General features: G+C 41.9%; 1 protein-coding gene across 1 annotated transcript in view; it reads right to left on the bottom strand.

Annotated features, from left to right (window-relative positions):
- Clbn (Nuclear export mediator factor NEMF homolog Clbn) overlaps positions 1-17991 on the bottom strand; it is a 908728-nt gene that overhangs the window by 814632 nt on the left and 76105 nt on the right. The window lies entirely within an intron of this gene.

Here is a 17991-nt window from a genome sequence, read left to right as displayed (position 1 = left end):
CAACCACGCTCATTTTATTTCCGCACATCTCTCTTACCCTTACATTACTTACTCGATCAAACCACTTCACACCACACATTGTCCTCAAACATCTCATTTCCAGCACATCCACCCTCCTGCGCACAACTCTATCCATAGCCCACGCCTCGCAACCATACAACATTGTTGGAACCACTATTCCTTCAAACATACCCATTTTTGCTTTCCGAGAAAATGTTCTCGACTTCCAAACATTCTTCAAGGCTCCCAGGATTTTTGCCCCCTTCCCCACCCTATGATTCACTTCCGCTTCCATGGTTCCATCCGCTGCCAAATCCACTCCCATATATCTAAAACACTTTACTTCTCCATTTTTTCTCCATTCAAACTTACCTCCCAATTGACTTGACCCTCAACCCTACTGTACCTCATAACCTTGCTCTTATTCACATTTACTCTTAACTTTCTTCTTTCATACACTTTACCAAACTCAGTCACCAGCTTCTGCAGTTTCTCACATGAATCAGCCACCAGCTCTGTATCATCAGCGAACAACAACTGACTCACTTCCCAAGCTCTCTCATCCACAACAGACTTCATACTTGCCCCTCTTTCCAAAACTCTTGCATTCACCTCCCTAACAACCCCATCCATAAACAAATTAAACAACCATGGAGACATCACACACCCTTGCTGCAAACCTACATTCACTGAGAACCAATCACTTACCTCTCTTCCTACACGTACACATGCCTTACATCCTCGATAAAAACTTTTCACTGCTTCAAACAACTTGCCTCCCACACCATATATTCTTAATACCTTCCACAGAGCATTCTATCAACTCTATCATATGCCTTCTCCAGATCCATAAATGCTAAATACAAATCCATTTTCTTTTCTAAGTTTTTCTCACATACATTCTTCAAAGCAAACACCTGATCCACACATCCTCTACCACTTCTGAAACCACACTGCTCTTCCCTAATCTGATGCTGTGTACATGCCTTCACCCTCTCAATCAATACCCTCCCATATAATTTACCAGAAATACTCAACAAACTTATACCTCTGTCATTTGAGCATTCACTCTTATCCCCTTTGCCTTTGTACAATGGCACTATGCATGCATTCTGCTAATCCTCAGGCACCTCACCATGAGTCATACATACATTAAATAACCTTACCAACCAGTCAACAATACAGTCACCCCCTTTTTTCATAGATTCCATTGCAATACCATCCAAACCTGCTGCCTTGCCGGCTTTCATCTTCCGCAAAGCTTTTACTACCTTCTTTCTTTTCTTTCATGCTATTCACCATTTCCCACAGTAGTGAGGTAGCATTAATAACAGAGGACTGGGCCTTTGAGGGAATATCCTCACCTGGCCCCCTTCTCTGTTCCTTCTTTTGGAAAATTAAAAAAAAACAAAAAAAAAAAACAGAGAGGGGAGGATTTCATTAAACATTTTACACAATAGGTCTCTATCTCTCTTACACAACAGTTTTCTATCTCTTGCAGAGAAAAATTTAGAGAGGAGATGGAGTAAGTATTTTGAAGGGTTACTGAATGTTGTTTGATGATATGGTGACAGATGTAGCATGTTTGGGTCAGGGAGGCATGCAAATGGAGTAAGTATTTTGAAGGATTGCTAAATGTTGTTTGATGATATGGTGACAGATGTAGCATGTTTGGGTCAGGGAGGTATGCAAAATGAGTCATAGAAAGGGGTTTGGTGAGGATAGAAAAGATGGTGAAAGCATTGTATAAAATGAAATGTGGTAAGGCTGATGGTGTGGATGGTAGTCCAGTTTAATCTTTTAACAAAGGGGGTGATTGTGTTGCTCACTGATTGTTTAGGATTTTCAATATTTGGATCATTGTGAGGTGCCTGAAGATACACAAAGTGCATGCACAGTGCCAGTCTATAAAGGGAAGGGGAAGAAGAGCCAGTGTTCAAACTACTCAGTTATAAGCTTGCTGGGTATACCTTATAAGTTGCATGGGAGAATGGTGCTTGATAGGGTGAAGGCATGTACACAGCATTAGACTGGGAAGGAGCGGTGTGGTTTCAGGAGTGGCAAAGGATGTGTGAATCAAGATGTGTGTGAGAAATACTTTAGAGAAATATGTGGATTTGTACATGGCATTTAAGGATTAGGTGAAAGCATATGATAAGGAAAGTCTTATGAAGAAATCCTGTGGAGGTAAGCTGCTAGAAGCAGTGAAGGGTAAGTTGTTTCAGGTGAAAGAGGATCTGTAACATGGGTGTGTGATGCCACTACTGCTGTATAACTTGTTTTGGATGGGCAGGGAGGAAGGCACATGCAAGAGTCCTGAGTATGCAGTCTGCAGGGAATGAGGGGACCTGGAAAGTGATCAGTTTTTGTTTAATAATGACACAGCACTGTTAGAATTGAGTGAGAAACTGCAGATGTTGGTGTTTGAGTTCGAGAGAATGTGAAAGGAAGAAGTCAAGAGTAAATGTGAACAAAAGCAAGTTTGTTAGGTATAGCAGGTCACAGAGACAGATTTGCTGATGCATGGGTTTGAAAGGAGAGATTTGGAGGAAGTGGAGTGTTTAAGATACCTGAGAGCGAACATTACAGTGAACAGAAGACTTGGAAGTCAACATAACCTGTTGTTAAGAGTCTTAGGAGATTAGTTAAGGGAACCAACTATCAGTTGGCAAACATTAAAAATGCATCAAAATTCAAGAATAAGAAAATATTTAAAAACTGTTCACAACCAACATAAGGCCAAAACCAGAATACAGTTTTCAAGTCTGGACACTGAACCTAAAGAAGAACAAAGAGCTAACAGAGAAGCTCTAAAGGAGAACAACAAAGATGGCAACAAAATCAGGAGAGCTAAGATACAAATTTGCAAGCCTTGATAGAGAGAAGAGTGAGGAGGTGATTGATTACAACCTTTAAGTTAAAACAGATTGGTGAGGTAGAGAGTACACAGCACAAGAAATGTATAAACAGAACAATCAGAGGACAATGCATAAGATCAATCTAGAAACTTCTTGAAAAGATATGAAGTACTATTATAGTATAAGAGTGATGATAGAATGGAACAAAATGAAGAAAGGTAAATGCGAACTTACGAGAATTTGAAGAGTTGCATGATAGTACAGGATAATCAAAAGATAGGGCTTCACAAGTGCAAAAATCTCTCTCTGGACAGTAAATGTAGGAAATTATTGTTTTGCACTTCCTGACACACACAGACACATACATATATACCCATGCACACAATTCACACTGTCTGCCTTTATTCATTTCCATCGCCAACCCGCCACATATGGAATACCATCCCCCTCCCCCCCTCATGTTTGCGAGGTAGCGCTAGGAAAAGACAACAAAGGCCCCATTCGTTCACACTCAGTCTCTAGCTGTTATGCAATAATGCCCAAAACCACAGCTCCCTTTCCACATCCAAGCCCCACACAACTTTCCATGGTTTACCCCAGACACTTCACGTGCCCCGATTCAATCCACTGACAGCACGTCAACCCCTGTATATGACATCGATCTAATTCACTCTATTCCTTGCACGCCTTTCACCCTCCTGCATGTTCAGGCCCCAATCAATCAAAATCTTTTTCACTCCATCTTTCCACCTCCAATTTGGTCTCCCACTTCTCCTCGTTCCCTCCACCTCCGACACATATATCCTCTTGGTCAATCTTTCCTCACTCATTCTCTCTATGTGCCCAAACCATTTCAAAACACGCTCTTCTGCTCTCTCAACCACACTCATTTTATTTCCACACATCTCTCTTACCCTTACATTACTTACTCGATCAAACCACCTCGCACCACACATTGTCCTCAAACATCTCATTTCCAGCACATCCACCCTCCTGCGCACAACTCTAACCATAGCCCACGCCTCGCAACCATACAACATTGTTGGAACCACTATTCCTTCAAACATACCCATTTTTGCTTTCCGAGAAAATGTTCTCATCTTCCAAACATTCTTCAAGGCTCCCAGGATTTTCGCCCCCTCCCCCACCCTATGATTCACTTCCGCTTCCATGGTTCCATCCGCTGCCAAATCCACTCCCAGATATCTAAAACACTTTACTTCCTCCAGTTTTTCTCCATTCAAACTTACCTCCCAACTGACTTGACCCTCAACCCTACTGTACCTCATAACCTTGCTCTTATTCACATTTACTCTTAACTTTCTTCTTTCATACACTTTACCAAACTCAGTCACCAGCTTCTGCAGTTTCTCACATGAATCAGCCACCAGCGCTGTATCATCAGCGAACAACAACTGACTCACTTCCCAAGCTCTCTCATCCACAACAGACTTCATACTTGCCCCTCTTTCCAAAACTCTTGCATTCACCTCCCTAACAACCCCATCCATAAACAAATTAAACAACCATGGAGACATCACACACCCCTGCTGCAAACCTACATTCACTGAGAACCAATCACTTACCTCTCTTCCTACACGTACACATGCCTTACATCCTCGATAAAAACTTTTCACTGCTTCAAACAACTTGCCTCCCACACCATATATTCTTAATACCTTCCACAGAGTATTCTATCAACTCTATCATATGCCTTCTCCAGATCCATAAATGCTACATACAAATCCATTTGCTTTTCTAAGTATTTCCCACATACATTCTTCAAAGCAAACTCCTGATCCACACATCCTCTACCACTTCTGAAACCACACTGCTCTTCCCTAATCTGATGCTGTGTACATGCCTTCACCCTCTCAATCAATACCCTCCCATATAATTTACCAGGAATACTCAACAAACTTATACCTCTGTAATTTGAGCACTCACTCTTATCCCCTTTGCCTTTGTACAATGGCACTATGCATGCATTCTGCTAATCCTCAGGCACCTCACCATGAGTCATACATACATTAAATAACCTTACCAACCAGTCAACAATACAGTCACCCCCTTTTTTAATAGATTCCATTGCAATACCATCCAAACCTGCTGCCTTGCCGGCTTTCATCTTCCGCAAAGCTTTTACTACCTTCTTTCTTTTCTTTTATGCTATTCACCATTTCCCACATTAGTGAGGTAGCATTAATAACAGAGGACTGGGCCTTTGAGGGAATATCCTCACCTGGTCCCCTTCTCTGTTCCTTCTTTTGGAAAATTAAAAAAAAACAAAAAAAAAAAAGAGAGAGGGGAGGATTTCATTAAACATTTTACACAATAGGTCTCTATCTCTTTTACACAACAGTTTTCTATCTCTTGCAGAGAAAAATTTAGAGAGGAGATGGAGTAAGTATTTTGAAGGATTGCTGAATGTTGTTTGATGATATGGTGACAGATGTAGCATGTTTGGGTCAGGGAGGCATGCAAATGGAGTAAGTATTTTGGAGGATTGCTAAATGTTGTTTGATGATATGGTGACAGATGTAGCACATTTGGGTCAGGGAGGTATGCAAAATGAGTCATAGAAAGGGGTTTGGTGAGGATAGTAAAGATGGTGAAAGCATTGTATAAAATGAAATGTGGTAAGGCTGATGGTGTGGATGGTAGTCCAGTTTAATCTTTTAACAAAGGGGGTGATTGTGTTGCTCACTGTTTGTTTAGGATTTTCAATATTTGGATCAATGTGAGGTGCCTGAAGATACACAAAGTGCATGCACAGTGCCAGTGTATAAAGGGAAGGGGAAGAAGAGCCAGTGTTCAAACTACTCAGTTATAAGCTTGCTGGGTATACCTTATAAGTTGCATGGGAGAGTGGTGCTTGATAGGGTGAAGGCATGTACACAGCATTAGATTGGGAAGGAGCAGTGTGGTTTCAGGAGTGGTAAAGGATGTGTGAATCAAGATTTTTTTTTTTTTTTTTTTATACTTTGTCGCTGTCTCCCGCGTTTGCGAGGTAGCGCAAGGAAACAGACGAAAGAAATGGCCCAACCCCCCCCATACACATGTACATACATACGTCCACACACGCAAATATACATACCTACACAACTTTCCATGGTTTACCCCAGACGCTTCACATGCCTTGATTCAATCCACTGACAGCACGTCAACCCCGGTATACCACATCGCTCCAATTCACTCTATTCCTTGCCCTCCTTTCACCCTCCTGCATGTTCAGGCCTCGATCACACAAAATCTTTTTCACTCCATCTTTCCACCTCCAATTTGGTCTCCCTCTTCTCCTTGCTCCCTCCACCTCCAACACATATATCCTCTTGGTCAATCTTTCCTCACTCATCCTCTCCATGTGCCCAAACCACTTCAAAACACCCTCTTCTGCTCTCTCAACCACACTCTTTTTATTTCCACACATCTCTCTTACCCTTACGTTACTCACTCGATCAAACCACCTCACACCACACATTGTCCTCAAACATCTCATTTCCAGCACATCCATCCTCCTGCGCACAACTCTATCCATAGCCCACGCCTCGCAACCATACAACATTGTTGGAACCACTATTCCTTCATGCATACCCATTTTTGCTTTCCGAGATAATGTTCTCGACTTCCACACATTCTTCAAGGCCCCCAGAATTTTCGCCCCCTCCCCCACCCTATGATCCACTTCCGCTTCCATGGTTCCATCCGCTGCCAGATCCACTCCCAGATATCTAAAACACTTCACTTCCTCCAGTTTTTCTCCATTCAAACTCCCCTCCCAATTGACTTGACCCTCAACCCTACTGTACCTAATAACCTTGCTCTTATTCACATTTACTCTTAACTTTCTTCTTCCACACACTTTACCAAACTCAGTCACCAGCTTCTGCAGTTTCTCACATGAATCAGCCACCAGCGCTGTATCATCAGCGAACAACAACTGACTCACTTCCCAAGCTCTCTCATCCCCAACAGACTTCATACTTGCCCCTCTTTCCAAAACTCTTGCATTTACCTCCCTAACAACCCCATCCATAAACAAATTAAACAACCATGGAGACATCACACACCCCTGCCGCAAACCTACATTCACTGAGAACCAATCACTTTCCTCTCTTCCTACACGTACACATGCCTTACATCCTTGATAAAAACTTTTCACTGCTTCTAACAACTTTCCTCCCACACTATATATTCTTAATACCTTCCACAGAGCATCTCTATCAACTCTATCATATGCCTTCTCTAGATCCATAAATGCTACATACAAATCCATTTGCTTTTCTAAGTATTTCTCAAATACATTCTTCAAAGCAAACAACTGATCCACACATCCTCTACCACTTCTGAAACCACACTGCTCTTCCCCAATCTGATGCTCTGTACATGCCTTCACCCTCTCAATCAATACCCTCCCATATAATTTACCAGGAATACTCAACAAACTTTTATTTTTTTTTTTTATTTTTTTATTATACTTTGTCGCTGTCTCCCGCGTTTGCGAGGTAGCGCAAGGAAACAGACGAAAGAAATGGCCCAACCCCCCCCCATACACATGTATATACATAAGTCCACACACGCAAATATACATACCTACACAGCTTTCCATGGTTTACCCCAGACGCTTCACATGCCTTGATTCAATCCACTGACAACACGTCAACCCCGGTATACCACATCGCTCCAATTCACTCTATTCCTTGCCCTCCTTTCACCCTCCTGCATGCTCAGGCCCCGATCACACAAAATCTTTTTCACTCCATCTTTCCACCTCCAATTTGGTCTCCCTCTTCTCCTTGTTCCCTCCACCTCCGACACATATATCCTCTTGGTCAATCTTTCCTCACTCATCCTCTCCATGTGCCCAAACCACTTCAAAACACCCTCTTCTGCTCTCTCAACCACGCTCTTTTTATTTCCACACATCTCTCTTACCCTTACGTTACTCACTCGATCAAACCACCTCACACCACACATTGTCCTCAAACATCTCATTTCCAGCACATCCATCCTCCTGCGCACAACTCTATCCAACAAACTTATACCTCTGTAATTTGAGCACTCACTCTTATCCCCTTTGCCTTTGTACAATGGCACTATGCACGCATTCCGCCAATCCTCAGGCACCTCACCATGAGTCATACATACATTAAATAACCTTACCAACTAGTCAACAATACAGTCACCCCCTTTTTTAATAAATTCCACTGCAATACCATCCAAACCTGCTGCCTTGCCGGCTTTCATCTTCCGCAAAGCTTTCACTACCTCTTCTCTGTTTACCAAATCATTTTCCCTAACCCTCTCACTTTGCACACCACCTCGACCAAAACACCCTATATCTGCCACTCTATCATCAAACACATTCAGCAAACCTTCAAAATACTCACTCCATCTCCTTCTCACATCACCACTACTTGTTATCACCTCCCCATTTGCGCCCTTCACTGAAGTTCCCATTTGCTCCCTTGTCTTTCGCACTTTATTTACCTCCTTCCAGAACATCTTTTTATTCTCCCTAAAATTTAATGATACTCTCTCACCCCAACTCTCATTTGCCCTTTTTTTCACCTCTTGCACCTTTCTCTTGACCTCCTGTCTCTTTCTTTTATACATCTCCCACTCAATTGCATTTTTTCCCTGCAAAAATCGTCCAAATGCCTCTCTCTTCTCTTTCACTAATACTCTTACTTCTTCATCCCACCACTCACTACCCTTTCTAATCAACCCACCTCCCACTCTTCTCATGCCACAAGCATCTTTTGCGCAATCCATCACTGATTCCCTAAATACATCCCATTTCTCCCCCACTCCCCTTGCTTCCATTGTTCTCACCTTTTTCCATTCTGTACTCAGTCTCTCCTGGTACTTCCTCACACAGGTCTCCTTCTCAAGCTCACTTACTCTCACCACCCTCTTCACCCCAACATTCACTCTTCTTTTCTGAAAACCCATACAAATCTTCACCTTAGCCTCCACAAGACAATGATCAGACATCCCTCCAGTTGCACCTCTCAGCACATTAACATCCAAAAGTCTCTCTTTCACACGCCTGTCAATTAACACGTAATCCAATAACGCTCTCTGGCCATCTCTCCTACTTACATAAGTAAACTTATGTATATCTCGCTTTTTAAACCAGGTATTCCCAATCATCAGTCCTTTTTCAGCACATAAATCTACAAGCTCTTCACCATTTCCATTTACAACACTGAACACCCCATGTATACCAATTATTCCCTCAACTGCCACATTACTCACCTTTGCATTCAAATCACCCATCACTATAACCCGGTCTCGTGCATCAAAACCACTAACACACTCATTCAGCTGCTCCCAAAACACTTGCCTCTCATGATCTTTCTTCTCATGCCCAGGTGCATATGCACCAATAATCACCCACCTCTCTCCATCAACTTTCAGTTTTACCCATATTAATCGAGAATTTACTTTCTTACACTCTATCACATACTCCCACAACTCCTGTTTCAGGAGTATTGCTACTCCTTCCCTTGCTCTTGTCCTCTCACTAACCCCTGACCTTACTCCCCAGACATTCCCAAACCACTCTTCCCCTTTACCCTTGAGCTTCGTTTCACTCAGAGCCAAAACATCCAGGTTCCTTTCCTCAAACATACTACCTATCTCTCCTTTTTTCACATCTTGGTTACATCCACACACATTTAGGCACCCCACTCTGAGCCTTCGAGGAGGTTGAGCACTCCCCGCGTGACTCCTTCTTCTGTTTCCCATTTTAGAAAGTTAATACAAGGAGGGGAGGATTTCTGGCCCCCCGCTCCCGTCCCCTCTAGTCGCTTTCTACGACACGCGAGACACGCGAGGAATACGTGGGAAGTATTCTTTCACCCCTATCCCCAGGGATAATATACACATATATATACATATACACATACACACACATACACACACATACGCACATATACACACACACACACATACATATATATACATATGAAAAATGTAAGCAACAATTTAGAAAACTGAAACTTCTAGCTTGAAATGAATGAAAAAAAATGAATGTCACATAATGGTTCAACCTCTGGCTATGGAAAAAAGGAAATGGATAATTTATTTACACAAACGTCAATAGCAGTTCTCATCAATTTAACCACTGTATCAATAAGCTTCAATGTCTAAGCTACAAGATGTGTGTGAGAAATACTTTAGAGAAATATGAGGATTTGTACATGGCATTTAAGGATTTGGTGAAAGCATATGATAAGGAAGGTCTTATGAACAAATCCTGTGGAGGTAAGCTGCTAGAAGCAGTGAAGGGTAAGTTGTTTCAGGTGAAAGAGGATCTGTAACATGGGTGTGTGATGCCACTACTGCTGTATAACTTGTTTTGGATGGGCAGGGAGGAAGGCACATGCAAGAGTCCTGAGTATGCAGTCTGCAGGGAATGAGGGGACCTGGAAAGTGATCAGTTTTTGTTTAATAATGACACAGCACTGTTAGAATTGAGTGAGAAACTGCAGACGTTGGTGTTTGAGTTCAAGAGAGTGTGAAAGGAAGAAGTCAAGAGTAAATGTGAACAAAAGCAAGTTTGTTAGGTATATCAGGTCACAGAGACAGATTTGCTGATGCATGGGTTTGAAAGGAGAGATCTGGAGGAAGTGGAGTGTTTCAGATACCTGAGAGCGAACATTACAGTGAACAGAAGACTTGGAAGTCAACATAACCTGTTGTTAAGAGTCTTAGGAGATTACTTAAAGGAACCAACTATCAGTTGGCAAACATTAAAAATGCATCAAAATTCAAGAATAAGAAAATATTTAAAAACTGTTCACAACCAACATAAGGCCAAAACCAGAATACAGTTTTCAAGTCTGGACACTGAACCTAAAGAAGAACAAAGAGCTAACAGAGAAGCTCTAAAGGAGAACAACAAAGATGGCAACAAAATCAGGAGAGCTAAGATACAAATTTGCAAACCTTGGTAGAGAGAAGAGTGAGGAGGTGATTGATTAAAACCTTTAAGTTAAAACAGATTGGTGAGGTAGAGAGTACACGGCACAAGAAATGTACAAACAGAACAATCAGAGGACAATGCATAAGATCAATCTAGAAACTTCTTGAAAAGATATGAAGTACTATTATAGTATAAGAGTGATGGTAGAATGGAACAAAATGAAGAAAGGTAAATGCGAACTTACGAGAATTTGAAGAGTTGCATGATAGTACAGGATAATCAAAAGATAGGGCTTCACAAGTGCAAAAATCTCTCTCTGGACAGTAAATGTAGGAAATTATTGTTTTGCACTTCCTGACACACACAGACACATACATATATACCCATGCACAAAATTCACACTGTCTGCCTTTATTCATTTCCATCGCCACCCCGCCACATATGGAATACCATCCCCCTCCCCCTCATGTTTGCGAGGTAGCGCTAGGAAAAGACAACAAAGGCCCCATTCGTTCACACTCAGTCTCTAGCTGTCATGCAATAATGCCCAAAACCACAGCTCCCTTTCCACATCCAGGCCCCACACAACTTTCCATGGTTTACCCCAGACACTTCACATGCCCTGATTCAATCCACTGACAGCACGTCAACCCCTGTATACCATATCGATCCAATTCACTCTATTCCTTGCACGCCTTTCACCCTCCTGCATGTTCAGGCCTCGATCACTCAAAATCTTTTTCACTCCATCTTTCCACCTCCAATTTGGTCTCCCACTTCTCCTCGTTCCCTCCACCTACGACACATATATCCTCTTGGTCAATCTTTCCTCACTCATTCTCTCCATGAGCCTAAATCATTTCAAAACACCCTGTTCTGCTCTCTCAACCACGCTCATTTTATTTCCACACATCTCTCTTACCCTTACATTACTTACTCGATCAAACCACCTCACACCACACATTGTCCTCAAACATCTCATTTCCAGCACATCCACCCTCCTGCGCACAACTCTATCCATAACCCACGCCTCGCAACCATACAACATTGTTGGGACCACTATTCCTTCAAACATACCCATTTTTGCTTTCCGAGATAATGTTCTCGACTTCCAAACATTCTTCAAGGCTCCCAGGATTTTCGCCCCCTCCCCCACCCTATGATTCACTTCCGCTTCCATGGTTCCATCCACTGCCAGATCCACTCTCAGATATCTAAAACACTTTACTTCCTCCAGTTTTTCTCCATTCAAACTTACCTCCCAATTGACTTGACCCTCAACCCTACTGTACCTAATAACCTTGCTCTTATTCACATTTACTCTTAACTTTCTTCTTTCATACACTTTACCAAACTCAGTCACCAGCTTCTGCAGTTTCTCACATGAATCAGCCACCAGCGCTGTATCATCAGCGAAAAACAACTGACTACTTCCCAAGCTCTCTCATCCACAACAGACTTCATACTTGCCCCTCTTTCCAAAACTCTTGCATTCACCTCCCTAACAACCCCATCCATAAACAAATTAAACAACCATGGAGACATCACACACCCCTGCTGCAAACCTACATTCACTGAGAACCAAACACTTTCCTCTCTTCCTACACGTACACATGCCTTACATCCTCGATAAAAACTTTTCACTGCTTCTAACAACTTGCCTCCCACACCATATATTCTTAATACCTTCCACAGAGCATTCTATCAACTCTATCATATGCCTTCTCCAGATCCATAAATGCTACATACAAATCCATTTGCTTTTCTAAGTATTTCTCACATACATTCTTCAAAGCAAACACCTGATCCACACATCCTCTACCACTTCTGAAACCACACTGCTCTTCCCTAATCTGATGCTGTGTACATGCCTTCACCCTCTCAATCAATACCCTCCCATATAATTTACCAGGAATACTCAACAAACTTATACCTCTGTAATTTGAGCACTCACTCTTATCCCCTTTGCCTTTGTACAATGGCACTATGCATGCATTCCACTAATCCTCAGGCACCTCACCATGAGTCATACATACATTAAATAACCTTACCAACCAGTCAACAATACAGTCACCCCCTTTTTTAATAGATTCCATTGCAATACCATCCAAACCTGCTGCCTTGCCAGCTTTCATCTTCCACAAAGCTTTTACTACCTTCTTTCTTTTCTTTCATGCTATTCACCATTTCCCACATTAGCGAGGTAGCATTAATAACAGAGGACTGGGCCTTTGAGGGAATATCCTCACCTGGCCTCCTTCTCTGTTCCTTCTTTTGGAAAATTAAAAAAAACAAAACAAAAAAAAACAGAGGGGAGGATTTCATTAAACATTTCACACAATAGGTCTCTATCTCTTTTACACAACAGTTTTCTATCTCTTGCAGAGAAAAATTTAGAGAGGAGATGGAGTAAGTATTTTGAAGGGTTGCTGAATGTTGTTTGATGATATGGTGACAGATGTAGCATGTTTGGGTCAGGGAGGTATGCAAATGGAGTAAGTATTTTGAAGGATTGCTAAATGTTGTTTGATGATATGGTGACAGATGTAGCATGTTTGGGTCAGGGAGGTATGCAAAATGAGTCATAGAAAGGGGTTTGGTGAGGATAGAAAAGATGGTGAAAGCATTGTATAAAATGAAATGTGGTAAGGCTGATGGTGTGGATGGTAGTCCAGTTTAATCTTTTAACAAAGGGGATGATTGTGTTGCTCACTGATTGTTTAGGATTTTCAATATTTGGATCATTGTGAGGTGCCTGAAGATACACAAAGTGCATGCACAGTGCCAGTGTATAAAGGGAAGGGGAAGAAGAGGCAGTATTCAAACAACTCAGTTATAAGCTTGCTGGGTATACCTTATAAGTTGCATGGGAGAATGGTGCTTGATAGGGTGAAGGCATGTACACAGCATTAGATTGGGAAGGAGCAGTGTGGTTTCAGGAGTGGCAAAGGATGTGTGAATCAAGATGTGTGTGAGAAATACTTTAGAGAAATATGAGGATTTGTACATGGCATTTAAGGATTTGGTGAAAGCATATGATAAGGAAGGTCTTATGAACAAATCCTGTGGAGGTAAGCTGCTAGAAGCAGTGAAGGGTAAGTTGTTTCAGGTGAAAGAGGATCTGTAACATGGGTGTGTGATGCCACTACTGCTGTATAACTTGTTTTGGATGGGCAGGGAGGAAGGCACATGCAAGAGTCCTGAGTATGCAGTCTGCAGGGGATGAGGGGACCTGGAAAGTGATCAGTTTTTGTTTAATGACACAGCACTGTTAGAATTGAGTGAGAAACTGCAGACGTTGGTGTTTGAGTTCGAGAGAGTGTGAAAGGAAGAAGTCAAGAGTAAATGTGAACAAAAGCAAGTTTGTTAGGTATAGCAGGTCACAGAGACAGATTTGCTGATGCATGTGTTTGAAAGGAGAGATTTGGAGGAAGTGGAGTGTTTCAGATACCTGAGAGCGAACATTACAGTGAACAGAAGACTTGGAAGTCAATATAACCTGTTGTTAAGAGTCTTAGGAGATTAGTTAAGGGAACCAACTATCAGTTGGCAAACATTAAAAATGCATCAAAATTCAAGAATAAGAAAATATTTAAAAACTGTTCACAACCAACATAAGGCCAAAACCAGAATACAGTTTTCAAGTCTGGACACTGAACCTAAAGAAGAACAAAGAGCTAACAGAGAAGCTCTAAAGGAGAACAACAAAGATGGCAACAAAATCAGGAGAGCAAAGATACAAATTTGCAAACCTTGGTAGAGAGAAGAGTGAGGAGGTGATTGATTAAAACCTTTAAGTTAAAACAGATTGGTGAGGTAGAGAGTACACGGCACAAGAAATGTACAAACAGAACAATCAGAGGACAATGCATAAGATCAATCTAGAAACTTCTTGAAAAGATATGAAGTACTATTATAGTATAAGAGTGATGGTAGAATGGAACAAAATGAAGAAAGGTAAATGCGAACTTACGAGAATTTGAAGAGTTGCATGATAGTACAGGATAATCAAAAGATAGGGCTTCACAAGTGCAAAAATCTCTCTCTGGACAGTAAATGTAGGAAATTATTGTTTTGCACTTCCTGACACACACAGACACATACATATATACCCATGCACAAAATTCACACTGTCTGCCTTTATTCATTTCCATCGCCACCCCGCCACATATGGAATACCATCCCCCTCCCCCTCATGTTTGCGAGGTAGCGCTAGGAAAAGACAACAAAGGCCCCATTCGTTCACACTCAGTCTCTAGCTGTCATGCAATAATGCCCAAAACCACAGCTCCCTTTCCACATCCAGGCCCCACACAACTTTCCATGGTTTACCCCAGACACTTCACATGCCCTGATTCAATCCACTGACAGCACGTCAACCCCTGTATACCATATCGATCCAATTCACTCTATTCCTTGCACGCCTTTCACCCTCCTGCATGTTCAGGCCTCGATCACTCAAAATCTTTTTCACTCCATCTTTCCACCTCCAATTTGGTCTCCCACTTCTCCTCGTTCCCTCCACCTACGACACATATATCCTCTTTGTCAATCTTTCCTCACTCATTCTCTCCATGAGCCTAAATCATTTCAAAACACCCTGTTCTGCTCTCTCAACCACGCTCATTTTATTTCCACACATCTCTCTTACCCTTACATTACTTACTCGATCAAACCACCTCACACCACACATTGTCCTCAAACATCTCATTTCCAGCACATCCACCCTCCTGCGCACAACTCTATCCATAACCCACGCCTCGCAACCATACAACATTGTTGGGACCACTATTCCTTCAAACATACCCATTTTTGCTTTCCGAGATAATGTTCTCGACTTCCAAACATTCTTCAAGGCTCCCAGGATTTTCGCCCCCTCCCCCACCCTATGATTCACTTCCGCTTCCATGGTTCCATCCACTGCCAGATCCACTCTCAGATATCTAAAACACTTTACTTCCTCCAGTTTTTCTCCATTCAAACTTACCTCCCAATTGACTTGACCCTCAACCCTACTGTACCTAATAACCTTGCTCTTATTCACATTTACTCTTAACTTTCTTCTTTCATACACTTTACCAAACTCAGTCACCAGCTTCTGCAGTTTCTCACATGAATCAGCCACCAGCGCTGTATCATCAGCGAAAAACAACTGACTACTTCCCAAGCTCTCTCATCCACAACAGACTTCATACTTGCCCCTCTTTCCAAAACTCTTGCATTCACCTCCCTAACAACCCCATCCATAAACAAATTAAACAACCATGGAGACATCACACACCCCTGCTGCAAACCTACATTCACTGAGAACCAAACACTTTCCTCTCTTCCTACACGTACACATGCCTTACATCCTCGATAAAAACTTTTCACTGCTTCTAACAACTTGCCTCCCACACCATATATTCTTAATACCTTCCACAGAGCATTCTATCAACTCTATCATATGCCTTCTCCAGATCCATAAATGCTACATACAAATCCATTTGCTTTTCTAAGTATTTCTCACATACATTCTTCAAAGCAAACACCTGATCCACACATCCTCTACCACTTCTGAAACCACACTGCTCTTCCCTAATCTGATGCTGTGTACATGCCTTCACCCTCCCAATCAATACCCTCCCATATAATTTACCAGGAATACTCAACAAACTTATACCTCTGTAATTTGAGCACTCACTCTTATCCCCTTTGCCTTTGTACAATGGCACTATGCATGCATTCCGCTAATCCTCAGGCACCTCACCATGAGTCATACATACATTAAATAACCTTACCAACCAGTCAACAATACAGTCACCCCTTTTTTAATAGATTCCATTGCAATACCATCCAAACCTGCTGCCTTGCCAGCTTTCATCTTCCACAAAGCTTTTACTACCTTCTTTCTTTTCTTTCATGCTATTCACCATTTCCCACATTAGCGAGGTAGCATTAATAACAGAGGACTGGGCCTTTGAGGGAATATCCTCACCTGGCCTCCTTCTCTGTTCCTTCTTTTGGAAAATTAAAAAAAACAAAACAAAAAAAAACAGAGGGGAGGATTTCATTAAACATTTCACACAATAGGTCTCTATCTCTTTTACACAACAGTTTTCTATCTCTTGCAGAGAAAAATTTAGAGAGGAGATGGAGTAAGTATTTTGAAGGGTTGCTGAATGTTGTTTGATGATATGGTGACAGATGTAGCATGTTTGGGTCAGGGAGGTATGCAAATGGAGTAAGTATTTTGAAGGATTGCTAAATGTTGTTTGATGATATGGTGACAGATGTAGCATGTTTGGGTCAGGGAGGTATGCAAAATGAGTCATAGAAAGGGGTTTGGTGAGGATAGAAAAGATGGTGAAAGCATTGTATAAAATGAAATGTGGTAAGGCTGATGGTGTGGATGGTAGTCCAGTTTAATCTTTTAACAAAGGGGATGATTGTGTTGCTCACTGATTGTTTAGGATTTTCAATATTTGGATCATTGTGAGGTGCCTGAAGATACACAAAGTGCATGCACAGTGCCAGTGTATAAAGGGAAGGGGAAGAAGAGGCAGTATTCAAACAACTCAGTTATAAGCTTGCTGGGTATACCTTATAAGTTGCATGGGAGAATGGTGCTTGATAGGGTGAAGGCATGTACACAGCATTAGATTGGGAAGGAGCAGTGTGGTTTCAGGAGTGGCAAAGGATGTGTGAATCAAGATGTGTGTGAGAAATACTTTAGAGAAATATGAGGATTTGTACATGGCATTTAAGGATTTGGTGAAAGCATATGATAAGGAAGGTCTTATGAACAAATCCTGTGGAGGTAAGCTGCTAGAAGCAGTGAAGGGTAAGTTGTTTCAGGTGAAAGAGGATCTGTAACATGGGTGTGTGATGCCACTACTGCTGTATAACTTGTTTTGGATGGGCAGGGAGGAAGGCACATGCAAGAGTCCTGAGTATGCAGTCTGCAGGGGATGAGGGGACCTGGAAAGTGATCAGTTTTTGTTTAATGACACAGCACTGTTAGAATTGAGTGAGAAACTGCAGACGTTGGTGTTTGAGTTCGAGAGAGTGTGAAAGGAAGAAGTCAAGAGTAAATGTGAACAAAAGCAAGTTTGTTAGGTATAGCAGGTCACAGAGACAGATTTGCTGATGCATGTGTTTGAAAGGAGAGATTTGGAGGAAGTGGAGTGTTTCAGATACCTGAGAGCGAACATTACAGTG

Source organism: Panulirus ornatus, chromosome 1 (genome assembly GCF_036320965.1).
Source record: "Panulirus ornatus isolate Po-2019 chromosome 1, ASM3632096v1, whole genome shotgun sequence".
Classification (NCBI taxonomy): Eukaryota; Metazoa; Arthropoda; class Malacostraca; order Decapoda; family Palinuridae; genus Panulirus; species Panulirus ornatus.
Note: the sequence above shows the minus strand (reverse complement) of the source record. Positions and strands in the feature narration are given on the sequence as shown.